The 14,727-nt window shown below is 41.8% G+C and overlaps 1 protein-coding gene and 1 non-coding gene across 2 annotated transcripts in view; both read right to left on the bottom strand.

The window, feature by feature from the left end:
- LOC126456531 (extracellular serine/threonine protein CG31145-like) overlaps positions 1–14,727 on the bottom strand; it is an 847,422-nt gene that overhangs the window by 714,442 nt on the left and 118,253 nt on the right. The window lies entirely within an intron of this gene.
- Positions 2,547–2,621, bottom strand: Trnas-cga (transfer RNA serine (anticodon CGA)). Its single transcript has one exon. It is a non-coding gene; the product is annotated as a tRNA-Ser (tRNA).

The raw sequence follows: 14,727 nt of genomic DNA, 5'->3' as shown, positions 1-14,727 counted from the left end.
TTGACTATGTGAATAATACTGTCTGGGAATTTTGGAAAATAGGACATTCTGTCTATGGAGAAAAATGATTGGCATGCACCAACATTTCTTTCTATTACTTCTAGACACAGTCACAGTGCAAGCCTTTTATCGTGACCAGTTATTCCTTAAAAGATCACAACAACTTAATAAAACCAGTGCACTTTGGAATTCGTCCCGTCCTCCCCTCAAACGTATTTACTTAGACTTTTGTTACGAGGCAGACACAGCGCAAAGCCAGGCAAACAAAATACAAACAGGAGCAACTCGATACACCACGTTGCTAGAAAGCGGAAATTTTCTTCGAGACAAGCAGAGGTTAAATATCTCTTGCTCACTCTTTCAACAGGTATCTTTAAACAGTAGATGTAACACTAAATAACTACATCTTGAGCGAGTGACAACTTCAGAGAGATTGCTGGCAATTAGAACCTGTAGAACATCCCAGTTTAATTTTGAAGTTTAACATAATTACTACATTTTGGTGTCGAATTTTGACACATTCTAATTATTCCTCTTCGATGTTGTTACATAAATGATTAGATAATAATGTCGTTAATTTACCTTTGTTGGTGGACCCAATAATTGGTCGTGGTGGACAGAAAATTTGAGCGTAGTTCGATTAAAAATACCGGGGACGAAGCTCTCTTCTGCCTCCTAATGTCCTTCTTCTAGTAATAAAATTAACCGAGAGGGATGTGTCCTGCGGGAATATGGAATAGATCTCGGGTTGAGTGATATTACATGTCTGGGAATCCAAGACAGCTCTGCTGTATTAAAAATTCCTCTGGAATATAAATTCCTCTGCAGGTTCAATTTGTTCTACTTGAATGAAACGACAACGAAAATACACTTTGGCTACGTATATCCATAAACAATGCTGGAATACGTTGTAAATAGTGATATGGGTAAGTTCCTTCTAAGTAATGAAAGACGGCAAAGACACACTCCGGTTTAATGGTGCCATTCGATGGATTCTGCGAAAAACAGTAACTAAACTTTCGCCACTAAAGAGTCTCCAGTTACTCTGACCAAAAAAAGTAATTCGTAACCGTAGGCTTCCGCGGCCGTTGTCACAGTCAATAAAACTCTTCTGGGTTTGAGGCCGCATTGTCATCTATCAAATTCCGACGTTTCGGCGACTGTTGCAAGGCGCCTTCCTCAGTGTGTATTGCAGTGTGTATTGCTAGCAATACACCCTGAGGAAGGCACCTTGCAACAGTCGCCGAAACGTCGGAATTTGATAGATGACAATGCGGCCTCAAACCTAGAAGAATTTTATTGACTTAATAGTAATTCGTTCACCCATAAGAAGAGCCAAGCTTACAATAATTTTTCAATATACTTGCAGTTCTTATTTGGCTAATATGCTCTAGCTGGTTATGAAACATTGAAGCTGTATGGAACGAACAATAAGTGGTATATGTATGGGCAAATTATATATTTGAAAAAGTGAACTGTTTGTTGACACCTAAAAGAATAACGATAAAACTAAAAAAAGAGGTTCGAAAAGTGTTTTATCTGGAGTACTATAAGGACTATGTATGTCAGTAAAACCCGGGCAGTTAAAAACAGAGAAGAAAAGTACTGGGATTGTTTTGAAATGGGGATTTGGTAATAAGTGGAATGGACTGATACAATGAGGAACGAAGAAATGAACGAAGAAATACTTGAAATATAGGAGAGGAAACGAAACCAGTGGGAATTATAAGGACGGGTTGAGATATGTATTGCAGGGAAATAGTATGCTAATAAGAGTATTGGAAGGACAGATTTCAGGGAAGGAAGCTGGAGAAAAAAATCCCTAAACTGCTGGAGGACAAAATGGACGTAGTTACCATCAGCTTAACGAAGAAGCACAAAGAAACAAAAGTGGAGAACATCCGTTCGATACTAGTTGCAAGACACAGTAAAGAATAACAAAAAGAAGTGATATGTACTCGGATCTGAATGCAAATTGCTCGACTTTTTCACGACTGATATTTATGTGGCTGTTGTTTCTAATTTTGTGTTCACCGTCATTTAGGCAGCTTTGCGACGGAGCACAAAGCTTGTTCGTATATCCCATGGTGAAATTGGTTTTGGTATTGTCTTCAGAGCACCGTTTTCGAGAATCTAATATGTCTTGAATGTTTATTACGTTGTGTTCATTTCTTATACTGTGCGTTTCTCAGTGTGGAAGATTTAGTGTGGGCCGTCCCTGTTTGATCACGTCACTTTTCCCATCAAAACTCAGTGCTCCAAATGGATCTTTGGACAGACTTCCTAGCACTCATTTACAATATGATACGTATGCATCTTTTGAAGAGCCCGTTACTTCATCCACATTGCCTAGGTAATCCAACTTCGCACTTACGCAGAAACTAATTTAAAATCATTAAAAATATACCTTTTCCCTAAAACTGTAATGAATAAATAATAATATGTACTAAAACACTATGAAACAATAAAATATGTTTCCAGAATGAGATTTTCACTCTGCAGCGGAGTGTGCGCTGATATGAAACTTCCTGGCAGATTAAAACTGTATGCCCGACCGAGACTCGAACTCGGGACCTTTGCCTTTCGCGGGCAAGTGCTCTACCAACTGAGCTACCGAAGCACGACTCACGCCCGGTACTCACAGCTTTACTTCTGCCAGTACCTCGTCTCCTACCTTCCAAACTTTACAGAAGCTCTCCTGCGAACCTTGCAGAACTAGCACTCCTGAAAGAAAGGATACTGCGTAGACATGGCTTAGCCACAGCCTGGGGGATGTTTCCAGAATGAGAATTTCCACTCTGCAGCGGAGTGTGCGCTGATATGAAACTTCCTGGCAGATTAAAACTGTGTGCCCGACCGAGACTCGAACTCGAGACCTTTGCCTTTCGCGGGCAAGTGCTCTACCAACTGAGCTACCGAAGCACGACTCACGCCCGGTACTCACAGCTTTACTTCTGCCAGTACCTCGTCTCCTACCTTCCAAACTTTACAGAAGCTCTCCTGCGAACCTTGCCCGCGAAAGGCAAAGGTCCCGAGTTCGAGTCTCGGTCGGGCACACAGTTTTAATCTGCCAGGAAGTTTCAATAAAATATGTACCATGGTTTACTCTTTACTTGAAAACTTTCAACACTGAAGCGCGCGAAAAAATAATTCAGGTGACTTCAGAAAAACTGCCTTTAGCAGATGCGCAGCCCGCCTTTTTCTCCAGTGGAAGCGTGAGAATCGACGGACCTTGCAGTGCGATGCGCGCGCACCGTTAATCGCTGTTGCTGGGAAGTTACAGGAGTGTAGCAGGTAGCGGACGAGCCCCTGTGACCTTCAAAATTGGCGCCTGTTGCACTGACAGCCGTTAATGTCGAAAATGCCCCTCGGTTCACAGTACGTTTTACAAGTATGAGGTATGACCGCAAATGAAAGTCAAGAAAAAGTACACTCATGTTCACAAAAAAACAGAACACTTTGAACGACTAGAGACAGCCGTTCATATTCACAGGACATGAACATTAGTATGTTTCACAAAAATTATTAGTATTCAGTCACTTCGGGTGAGCACATGTCCCGTTGCCTAGTAGGTACAGGGTCAGTGATGGGCCCCGGATAACTTGTTCCTTGCGTGGTGGCTTCGACGCTTATGAGGCGCGAATGGCGCTCTGTTATATAGCCATCCATGCTGCAGTCAACTGGCTCCAAATTTCATCTGTGGCGGTTGGCATTGTGTCACAGCGCTGCATCCGTCGTTTCACCACATCCCACACATTTTCGATTGGCGACAAGTCTGGGGCTCTGGCAGGCCAAGGCAAAAGGCTGACATTCTGTGACACCAAGAAGGCACATGTTCGCGCAGAAACATATAATCATGTATTGTCTTGATGAAAACTAGCGTCTGTGATGTTGTGTAGAGAGGGTGTGGCCACGGATCGCAGGATGTTATTCATGTAGGCTTCACTGGTCACAGTACCCTGGACAGGAACCAACTCTAATTTGTGGCTTTACTCACAAGGGGAAAGCCTCAGACACGGCCAACCGATTCGGCTCAAATTTGACAGGTCGCTTGTGTACAACCTAAAACAAAGGAATCTAAGATATTTTGGGTCAACAACCCCGCGTTTTTGAGAAAACCACCCATAAAGGTAACGACGAGGAATCGACTCAAAATTGGCGGTATCGATAGATAATTGTAAATAGAGCATTTTTCACCATCTCAGGTGTTCTCAGGCTTTAAATTTTAATAATTGTCCACTAACTGCAATTGTGTAACTACTGTTGTGCTTTCTTTTTAAAACCCTGTTTACTGCATTGAACTTCGCTACAACGTCATTAACAATATTTAATAATTAGTATTTTAGGTGCTTAATCAGGCGGAAATACTGTACTTGGATTACGTCAAAACTTCGTAAACAAAGTTAAGTTGCTCATCTCAGGGTTTAACTCATTTCAGTTTCGACACCTTCTCTTTTACTGAGCAGTTTTCACTGTGTAAAATTTATCTTTACATCTTGGTTTCACGTGAATCATCACCAGACTTTTAAACAGTTATTTCTTCTAGCACCATCTCTTCAGAAACTATAATACGAAGTACAGAGCATGTGCTGGTAATTCTGTGAAACGTAAAACAAGATTTTTGGGTTTTAATATTGAAGTTGGAATTTCGGTGTAATATATTATTTTAAGCAAAATGTAATATAGGCCCAGAACTTCACCACTTCCTCCCCACTCCTATCAAATCGGCATACTAGTTTCCATACAAGCTGTAACTTTTAACAAGACAATGCATCATCCCTACCCTTGAAAATGAGGCACCTGCTGTGGAACTGATGATGCCTTTGTCCTCCCCCCCCCCCTCTACATTTACGTCCTAAATTCTGTTGAGTGCATCTGACCTGCCGTAAACGGAGTGGTACGTGCTGTGGACCAGGTTCCGGCTAATCTCGAATATCTGTATTAGTCAGCTGAGCGGTCGCGGATCTGGATGCCTCCCTAATGTTTTCGGTGCCATGACGCGTCGCCAATGGCATCTAGGCAAGAAGTTGCTAGTAACAAATAAAAGGAGTTTAGCGTTGAGCGGTGAGAACATAGCTGAAATTTGCTTTACCAAGAAAATGTTCATATTTTACAGGGGTTGGAACATAGTGAGGCTGCACTGAAAGTTCTTGATCTTCACGACAAACTCCTAAAATTGGCAATAGATGCATCGCATAGTGATAGTAGGTGAATGTCACAAGATGCGTATGTTCACTACGCAAGTCAGAATCAACGTGAGAACTAAAATACTACTCATGCGTGTCTCCAGAATGAATTTTGACTATCCATCAGTCTGTGAACAGATTTTAAACTCTGTGACAGATTCAAACTGCGTGCCGGTCCGGTCTGCTGAGACTGGGACTTTTTCCGTCAGGGGGAAAGTGTTCTACCAACTGAGGTACCCAAGCACGACTCACGACGCCCTCACAGACCTACTTATGGCAGTACCTCTTTTCTTGCCTTCCAAAACTCCTCTTGGGAATGAAAATTCACTCTGCGAGCAATCCATTAGCTTGCGGCTAAGACATCTGCCTGTACTTTCTTCTCTTTCTGGAGTTCTAGTCCTGGAAGAACATCATCTGTGAAGTCCGAAAGGTAGGAGAAGAGGTGGAGGTAGACGCAAAGCTGAGTCGAGCTGGGCTAGCTCAGTCGGTAAAGCACTTGTCGGCGTGAGGCAAAAGTCCCGAGTTCGAGCCCAAGTCCGCCAAACAGTTTTACTCTGCCAGTTTCATACTCATGTCTGTATTTGTCTTAAAGTAAGCTGCCAATGGCGAGCATCCATGCTAAAGCGAGCCAACTAGGATCAGACATGGGCTTTAATTTCAAGAAGAAATATAAAAATAGTTCCATCTGGGTCATAACATTGCATGGAACCGAATAATGGAGTATGGGAATACCGGAAAAAAGGGCAATAGAAGCGCATGAGACGTGCTGTTACAAAAGGGTGCATGAAATTAAGTCCACTCGTAAGAAATTAAGGGTTCCCCTTAGATTCAGGTAGGAAAGGAATGTTAAAAATGACTGACACAGGAAGATAGGATATTTCTTACTTCGAGGGCCATTCAACAAGTAAAGCAACACTTCTTTTTCTCTGAAATCAGATTAGTTTTATTCAGGATTCCAGTACACCATATTATTCCCCACTGTTTTGGCTACAAAACCATATTTTTCAACATAATCTCCGTTCAGAGCTGCAGTCTTACTCTATCTCACTGGGACGGCCTATATGCCAACATGGTATCACTCTACTGGTCGATTTCGGGCCAACGTCTTGCTGCATCAGTAAGCTCTCCATCATCCCCATACTGATACCACGGACTGCATCCATCATTTGGCTAATCAGGTGCTTTTTTATGGTCTTTTGTTGGGCGCCGAGGAACCCAGCGGGCTCACACCTTTGATTATCCGAACTGGTGGACGAGTGTGTCAGTACTACCAACAGAGACGTTCAGTTGTGCACCTCGAATGAGAGTGTCCGCACGTCCCAACACTGCAGCAGTCACAGCCGTGTGCGGCCGGTTGGCACTCGGGAGATCTGGGCAGGTTTGAGCTGCCTTGCTGGGATGATGACAGACGCCTCGTCTAATAACTCATTGCGCTTGTTTTCACTGCCAGGTCTCCGTAGACATTCTGCAAGAGCCGATGAATATCTGCGATGGTCTGGTTTTCCACCAAAGGAAGCCCTACTTGGAACGCAGCTCTATTACACATGCCATTTTGAAAACTATGTGTAGCGCCGTCACCTATCGGAATTTTGTAAAATCATACTAGCTGAAGCGGGAATATTCTACGATGTCCCACAGTGGAGGAAGTTGGTTGTAAGTGTGACAATTTACGTCCAATAAATCCAGTGCCTTGTTTTCCTTATGACACATTAACAAATCCTTTATCGTGGTATGTGGTTCCCTAGATTTCCTTCCTTACCTATTCACTTAGTGCTTCATTTCCAGACATAATTTCTCATATCTTTCTGTAAAATCACACAGCAGGTGGCATTAATTTCTTAACCAACTTTTTACGCAATCTTCTTGCCGTCTCCTACACTTTCAAATACTCTTTTCGCAGTTTTATGGTAATATATGGTTTGATTAGTTGAGGAAGCTTTTATCATCAGCTGTAGCCTTCTAGGCTGAGAGTCTCGTGAAATCATGCTCTTCAGTCAGATGAATTATTTCACTAACCATACAAAAGTAGGAAACAGTACTTCTCTATTAGTTTTCAGCCCGGCGTGGAACATTTTACAAGTACTGCTACTTATTGCATTTGGCGCACAATTTTAAATGTTGGCAAGAAATATGCTGCCGGTTCGGATAGAAATTTCTGTTGTGGATCGGACTGGTTGTGAAGTATCATCATCAAACGCATCGTTGCGTCTAATTGGAGCTGACTGTATTTGTTAAATATGGAAATACAAGGCCTGACGTGTTGCTGCCGTAGCTAACGCGAAACAGATGTATAGGCACAGTAGATTATATAGGAAATGAAACTACTGTTACAGACGAAGGACCTTTCTGTTGTAAGGTTATAGAAACTTGTCACTATAGTCCCTGCTAGACATTATGTCAAGGTCTGTTCATTTTCACAGTTTGAAATCGTTCTCACTACCCTTTCGGCTTTATTTGTATTTCGTGTTTCTTATCTCTCTCTTCAGCTTTTCCTGTCCATGTCTCTGTCTACTGTCATATTGATTGTGTACTGATTTATAATGGATTTGCCATCAACTACTCTCTTCCTTTGAGAAGGGTACCGAAACTTTTTTCAGTTACTAGTCTTCACAGTACCTCCTGGTTTTGTGCCTCTTGATCCTGTATTGAATCTATGAGATTTAGAGTGGTAGATATTATTTATTACAGCAGTTTCGAGAAAACATGTTTAGAAAGTCCTCTCATGATGTTTCTGCCATTCCGCCACCCACTAAATCATCGCTTTAATGGTATTCAGTTTTATACATAGCGCAATTCTTTCATTGAAAAAGAACTAATAGTAATGGCATATGCAGCTGAAAATAGTCACACGGCCGATGAACAGCGACAACGTGTGAGCAGCAATTAACCAAGCTTACGATTAAATTTACACAAGACAACACAATTGCACATTCAGAGGCAGTGTGTAATGTGATCTTCACATTGTGCGATAACGACTTTCACACCGCATGTAATCGAAACAAACAGACGCTTAATGTACTCTTGCAGGATTATCATTTGCTTAACTTTCATCCAAGGCCACAGTACCGCTTAAATGCGATCCAGCTGAACGATGCGATAGAATCGTTCTGCTGCACGATCACAGAAGGAAAGAATGTCCCCCGTCTCTCTCACAGGCCGTATATTTGCGACACACCTACATTTTATACACCACGATTAACTATACAGCTCCAAATTGTTCCAAACCCTTGCTAACAGAAGAGAAGCCCATATTTGTGTACTGACCGCGGTGTTTCTTCAATGTTGCAGGAGTTGGGAAGGACAAATGTAAAAAAAAGAGACAACAACAACTGAAATGTGTCCTTGGAAGTTCAGGGGCACCCTCGGTACCACTGTAATTCCCTCCGTCCGATCTCTGTTTCTCATATTTTACTATAATTAAATGGGAGAAGGTAAAGTGTTACCCGACTGTTCTTGGAATTTACGCTCTCGAAATTTCAACATTATAAATGGTTCAAATGGCTCTGAGCACTATGGGACCTAAGATCTGAGGTCATCAGTCCCCTAGAACTTAGAACTACTTAAACCTAACCAACCTAAGGACATCACACACATCCATGCCCGAGGCAGGATTCGAACCTGCGACCGTAGCGGTCGCGCGGTTACAGACTGTAGCGCCTAGAACCGCTCGGCCACTCTGGCCGGCTTCAACATTATATTTCTTAGTTGTATACATACAATACGTCTCTTGTAGCGGCTGCCACTCGCATTTGTTGAGGATCTCCGCAACGCTCTCGTATGACCAAAAGTGTTGCTTTGTTGGATATTCTGTATTTTTCCATTAATCTAACATTACAGTGGGCCCAGACCGATGGTCAGCACTCAACAATCTGTATAAAAAAAGAGTTTACTTTAAGCCATATTGCTCCGGGTAATTGCCAGGACGGTTTCTTTGCAAGGGCGTGGCCGACTTCCTTACTAATCCTTGAAACATACTGACCTTGTGCTCCAACTTTAATGACTCCGATGTCGACAGGACGTTAAACCTCACTCTGACTCCCAGTCAGACACTTAATACTGAGAAAATGAGACGTTCTCGATCCTTCATTTCGCATCCACACCACTGGCAGAGCGTTTGTAGCTGACTGGCAAAGGGTGGCTACACCCCTGCCATCCCAGCCTTTCCAGTAACCAGTTTACGGGAACTGCGGAAAACTCTCTTTGAATGCTGGGACAGGGATTTTCTCTCAAATCTCCTCTCTTCTCAGTCCCCCAACCCCCCCTACCGTGAATGACTGACCACTGTCTTGACCATTTTGCTATGTCATTTGGTGGAAAATTATTGGGTGTATAACAGTTTTCCTGGTGAAAACCTTTCAACTTTTAAACAAATTTCATATGGCAACAGACGTCATGTCATTCAATTGTTTCTGTTCATGCTATTGTACATGTCGGCATTATTTATTTTATTGTAACGAATTTGTGTGTTTATAATTTCTACCGAAGAACCCGGGAAAATTATGGAGAATCCTCTTCTGAGTGCAGAACACATTCATCTCTTATAGAGCGTTTACTGGCAAAAAAGCAACAAGGATACACACTACATACACACATACATAATACTTATGAAAAGATACACATGCACAGGTGCCGCATTCTAACAACAGTTAAAGATCCAACATACGGATGTGACAACAATATCTATACATGCATTTTTAAATGTGCTAAAACACAGTAATACCACTTCATAATGGTCAAATGGCATAAACTCTAAAAGTGTGTTGTGCAACCAAATAATTGTACAGCCATATCATTTGCAACTTATTATACTTCAGCTTTGTCGCCAGTATATTACATCAATTTTTAAGACAAGCTTCTCCTCATTACAACATTTGGTAGTGTCAGTACAGATGCATAAATTAAATAAGGCACTATAACATACACTGAAGAGGCAAAGAAACTGGTACAACTGCCTAATATCGTGCAGGGCCTCCGCGAGCCCGCAGAAGTGCCGCAACACGACTTGGCATGGACTCGACTATTGTCAGTGGGGCTGGAGGGAACTGACACTATGAATCCTGTACGGCTGTCCATAAATCCGTAAAAGTGCAAGGGGGTGGAGGTCTCTTCTGAACAATACATTGCAATTCATCCCAGATATGCTCAATAATGTTCATGTCTGACGAGTTTGGTCGCCAGCGGAAGAGTTTAAACTCAGAAGTGCGTTCCTGGAGCCACTCTGTAGCGATTCTGGACGTGTGGGGTGTCGCTCTGTCTTGCTGGAATTGTCCAAGTCCATCGGAATACAAAATGGACATGAATGGACACCGGTGATCAGACAGGATGCTTGCGTACATATCACAGTCGTTCTAGGTTACTAGGGGTTGCATATCACTTCAACTGCACATGCCCCACACCATTGCAGTGCCTCCACCAGCTTGAACAGTCCCATGCTGACATGCAGCGTCCATGGATTCATGACGTTGCCTCCATACCCGTTCAAGTCCAGCCGATCGATACCATTTCAAACGAGACTCGTCCGACCAGGCAACATGTTCACAGTCGTCAACAATCCGATGTCGGCGTAGACGGGCCCAGGCGATGCGTAGAGCTCTGTGTCGTGCGGTCATCAAGGGTACACGAGAGGGCTTTCAGCTCCAAAAGCCTATATCGATGATGTTTCGTTGAATGGTTCGCCGCTGACACTTGTTGATGGCCCAGCATTGAAATCTGCAGCAATTTGTGGAAGGGTTGCACTTCAGTCAGGTTGAACGATTCTCTTCAGTCTTTTGTTGGTTTCGTTCTTGGAGGAACTTTTTCCGGCCGCAGCGGTGTAGGAAAAAAAATGGCTCTGAGCACTATGGGGCTTAACATCTATGGTCATCAGTCCCCTAGAACTTAGAACTACTTAAACCTAACTAACCTAAGGACGTCACACAACACCCAGTCATCACGAGCGGTGTAGGAGATCTGATGTTTCCTGATATTCACCATACACTCGTGAAATGCTCGCACGGGAAAATTCCCACTTTATCGCTACCTCGGAGATGTTGTGTCCCATCTCCCGTCTGCCGACTATAACACCACGTTCAATCTGACCTTAATCTTAATAACCTGCCACTGTAGCAGCTAACAACTGTGCCAGACACTTGTCTTACATAAGCGTTGCTGACCGCGGCGCCATGTTCAGCCTGTTTATAAATTATATCTCTGTATTTGAATACGCGTGCCTATAGCAGTTTCTTTGGCGCTTCAGTGTATATATCATATGCATGTCACCTGAATATGATGGATCAAAAAAAGTCTCGAAATTCGTCTTGGACAAAGTAAAATATACTGGGCATTGTTTTTCATGTGTTTTGTTTTTAATTTATAAGGAATTGGGTTAACCATAAACCAAAATATAGATATTACGTATATAGTCAAACGATGGTATATGACAACAAATCAGCTCTTCAGCAACATTATGTGGTATTTGGCGAATGTTTACACCATTTTTTTTACAGTTTTAATCACATGCATCCTATATCCTGCTTTGTTTATTTTATACTGTCGTTTGAATTCAGTTACAATGGTGGTGCAATTGAATAAGCGCTTATACTTGGAATTATTTTCAATCTCACTTGTGGTAAGTTTATCCACGAATCGCGCAAAGAAAAGCAGCCAGATGCAAATGATAAAACTTCGTCTTACCTCTGGAACGTAGTCTTTACTTAGATGCGACAGCTGCTGTATGCGAGCTGCTGACGCAACTAAATTTCCTTCTGAATTTATGCCGCGGAATATTACTCGACTTTACATGTTCAGGTGCACCAGAGAGGCTTTTCTTTTCTTGTAAAAGCAAGAAATTCTTTATTCGTAGTAGTAACATTTGTTTTCAGATATTTGACATCGCCCCTTGGAAAGAGTCGCAATGCAAACAAAAAATATAACGGCGAGACGTTTAACAGAAAATAATAAAAATTAACAATTGTTTAAAAATGCTTTTCTTGCCATTCTATCTCGGAAGTTTATAAAACTGGTATGAATATTTTTTAATGACTGAGTAAATAATTACTAACTTTGAGAAACAAGCAGTCTATCAGGCCGAGAAAGACTCAGACTACAACCAGATACAGGTATCTCAATGACGATTTGAAAACGTGGCAGGTGAACTGAAGAAAGTTAAAAATCTTGAAGTGAGCAATTCATTAAGAAAACATGACTGATCCTGAAGTAACGGAAGAAGAGACGTCTGTAATTTGAAAAATGATGAAGCTATCGCGACACGGCAAGGTTTTCTATCCTCACTTAAATATTTCCTGATTGCGTAATTAGGTGAGAGGCGTAAATTTCTGTTGTAGTGATTTGAGTTAATGCAGTTAACACTTACGACTGACTGATTTCGTATTATTGGACAACATTGTCTCGCCAAAGTATTTCTGTTGTAGTGATTTGAGTTAATGCAGTTAACACTTACGACTGACTGATTTCGTATTATTGGACAACATTGTCTCGCCAAAGTAACTGAATTTCATAACTGTTTTCCCTTCGAGCTGCTCCGTTTTAACAACTGATTTATTTTTCATTACAGGTCATTTCTGACCCAAGCCCATTGGCAAGTGAACACCGTTATAATAGGTACACATACTTATATCACTAAGATTCGTCAACATCTACTGTGCCCTAGTCGATGACCGATGATCAAAACTGATCGTTAGTGTAGAATGAAGCTTTCAATACAGTTGGACAACCCACGTGGGTATCATTCTGTCATTTTTAACTGTCAGTATTTGGATGATGTAGCATTTTCTTTTTTTTTTTTAACTTTTATTGCTTCAGTGAAGAGATATCTCCGTAGTTTTGAATTCACAATTGTCCCTTTGCGCCCATGATGTCCAGTATTTGGTCACGGTACACGGTAAATGTCTAGCAAATAACCGTGTCGAAATATGCGACGTTACGCATCAAAAGCGACACAGAAGTAACAGATTTTTCACAAGTAGATTCCGTTCACTTCAAAGACGAACAAGCACAAAAATTGAAATAAACGTAGATTCGGAATACTGAATACCTCGAGAACTTGCAATTTATTTCTGTCCCATAGGAAGAAAATGAAGCTTGTTTATATTCAGATGAGGAAAATTTTTCACTCGGAGAAAGCCATATTAACCAACATAAGTAACTGACTCAATAAGAAATCTATCACTCTGTTGTCTGCTCCGTTTTGAACCTTGCTCGCATATTACAATTGTGAATGGGACACCTGCTGGCGACATTTACCTTTCACGGGCAAAGCTTTTAAGATGAGTTTACGCAAGCAGTATTTTGCGAAAATATTTGCCGCAGTTGTGTTGCTGCCAACATTGCTTCAATTTCTGGACGAAATACACGGCAATGTTGCGGTTTTTCCCCCTGCTGATGGGGCAGCCCGCTGCACGTAATTGCTTAGGTGTTGCTCCACGTAGGGTGGAACACATTTCGTATGACCGGGTCACATATATCTCTGTTCTTGTCTGTGGATGCCTCCGTCTTGCTCTCAGCCTTGCTTTGTCTTTCTCCCGCTGACAGTGGTGCAGTGCCAAATCACGAAATCTGAGCAGTTCGAAAGATGGATCATTGTCAACAAGAATGTAGAAATAGACAAACGAGAGAACCATGTTTTTCAATAAATGTGGTACACACGTCTATGGCCAGAACCACGGAACAGCCACGGTAATGTATACAAAGGCTGCAATTTTAATGACATTCTCGTTATTTCCATCGCACATCTGCAGCAGTGAGCCGTAATTGTATTTTGAATAGGTTAAGACAAAACTTTTTTGAGGTTTACCAAGTGTGTTTCTGTGTTTATCGGCACAACATGACATTTGCCCCCTTCTTTTCATTTTTTATTCCGTTCTTCGTATACATTACTTTCAACGTCCCATAGCTCTGGTACTGCATATGTTACTGTCGTGGCGTAGTAGAGGTATGAGTTATAATATCAATGTACGACGCTTTTGCTCTTTGGTGTAAACAAATGTTTCTGTCGTTGAGAAAGCGGGTAATACACAACAATTTCCCCAATTTCGATGACCGCATGACTGGGTAACGACTTTGTGACAAGGAAGAATATGATAATTGTTGCTCCTCGATTCACTAGCAGCGATTTGAGCTGTCCTCTTCGGTTTCTGCTTAGGCACATACTCTGTAGTCGCTACATGTCCGGAAATAAAGAAACAAATATTTGTGAGAAGAAAAATACAAAGTTTATTGCAGCTCGTTTTAATCGCAGCATTTAAAGCTGTCCTCCTAGGTTCCAGCCTAACTACACACTGGGAAATCCCCACATATTCGGAAATAAAAAGCCAAATATTAGTGAAAAGACAGAATACGAATTTTATTACCGCTCTTTTCAGTCGCAGCAATTAAAGCTGTCCCGTTAGGTTCCTGCCCAGCCACACATTCTAAACGTGGCACATACTCGGAAATAAAGAGCCAAATATTTGTGAGAAGGAAGAATATGAATGTTTTATTGCTCATTTCTGTCACAGAAATTTAAGCTATCCTCTTAGGATCCTGCCTAATCACATACTGGGAA

Source organism: Schistocerca serialis, chromosome 2 (assembly GCF_023864345.2).
Source record: "Schistocerca serialis cubense isolate TAMUIC-IGC-003099 chromosome 2, iqSchSeri2.2, whole genome shotgun sequence".
Taxonomy (NCBI): Eukaryota; Metazoa; Arthropoda; class Insecta; order Orthoptera; family Acrididae; genus Schistocerca; species Schistocerca serialis.
The sequence above is the reverse complement of the archived record's forward strand: the minus strand, read 5'-3'. Positions and strand labels throughout refer to the sequence as shown.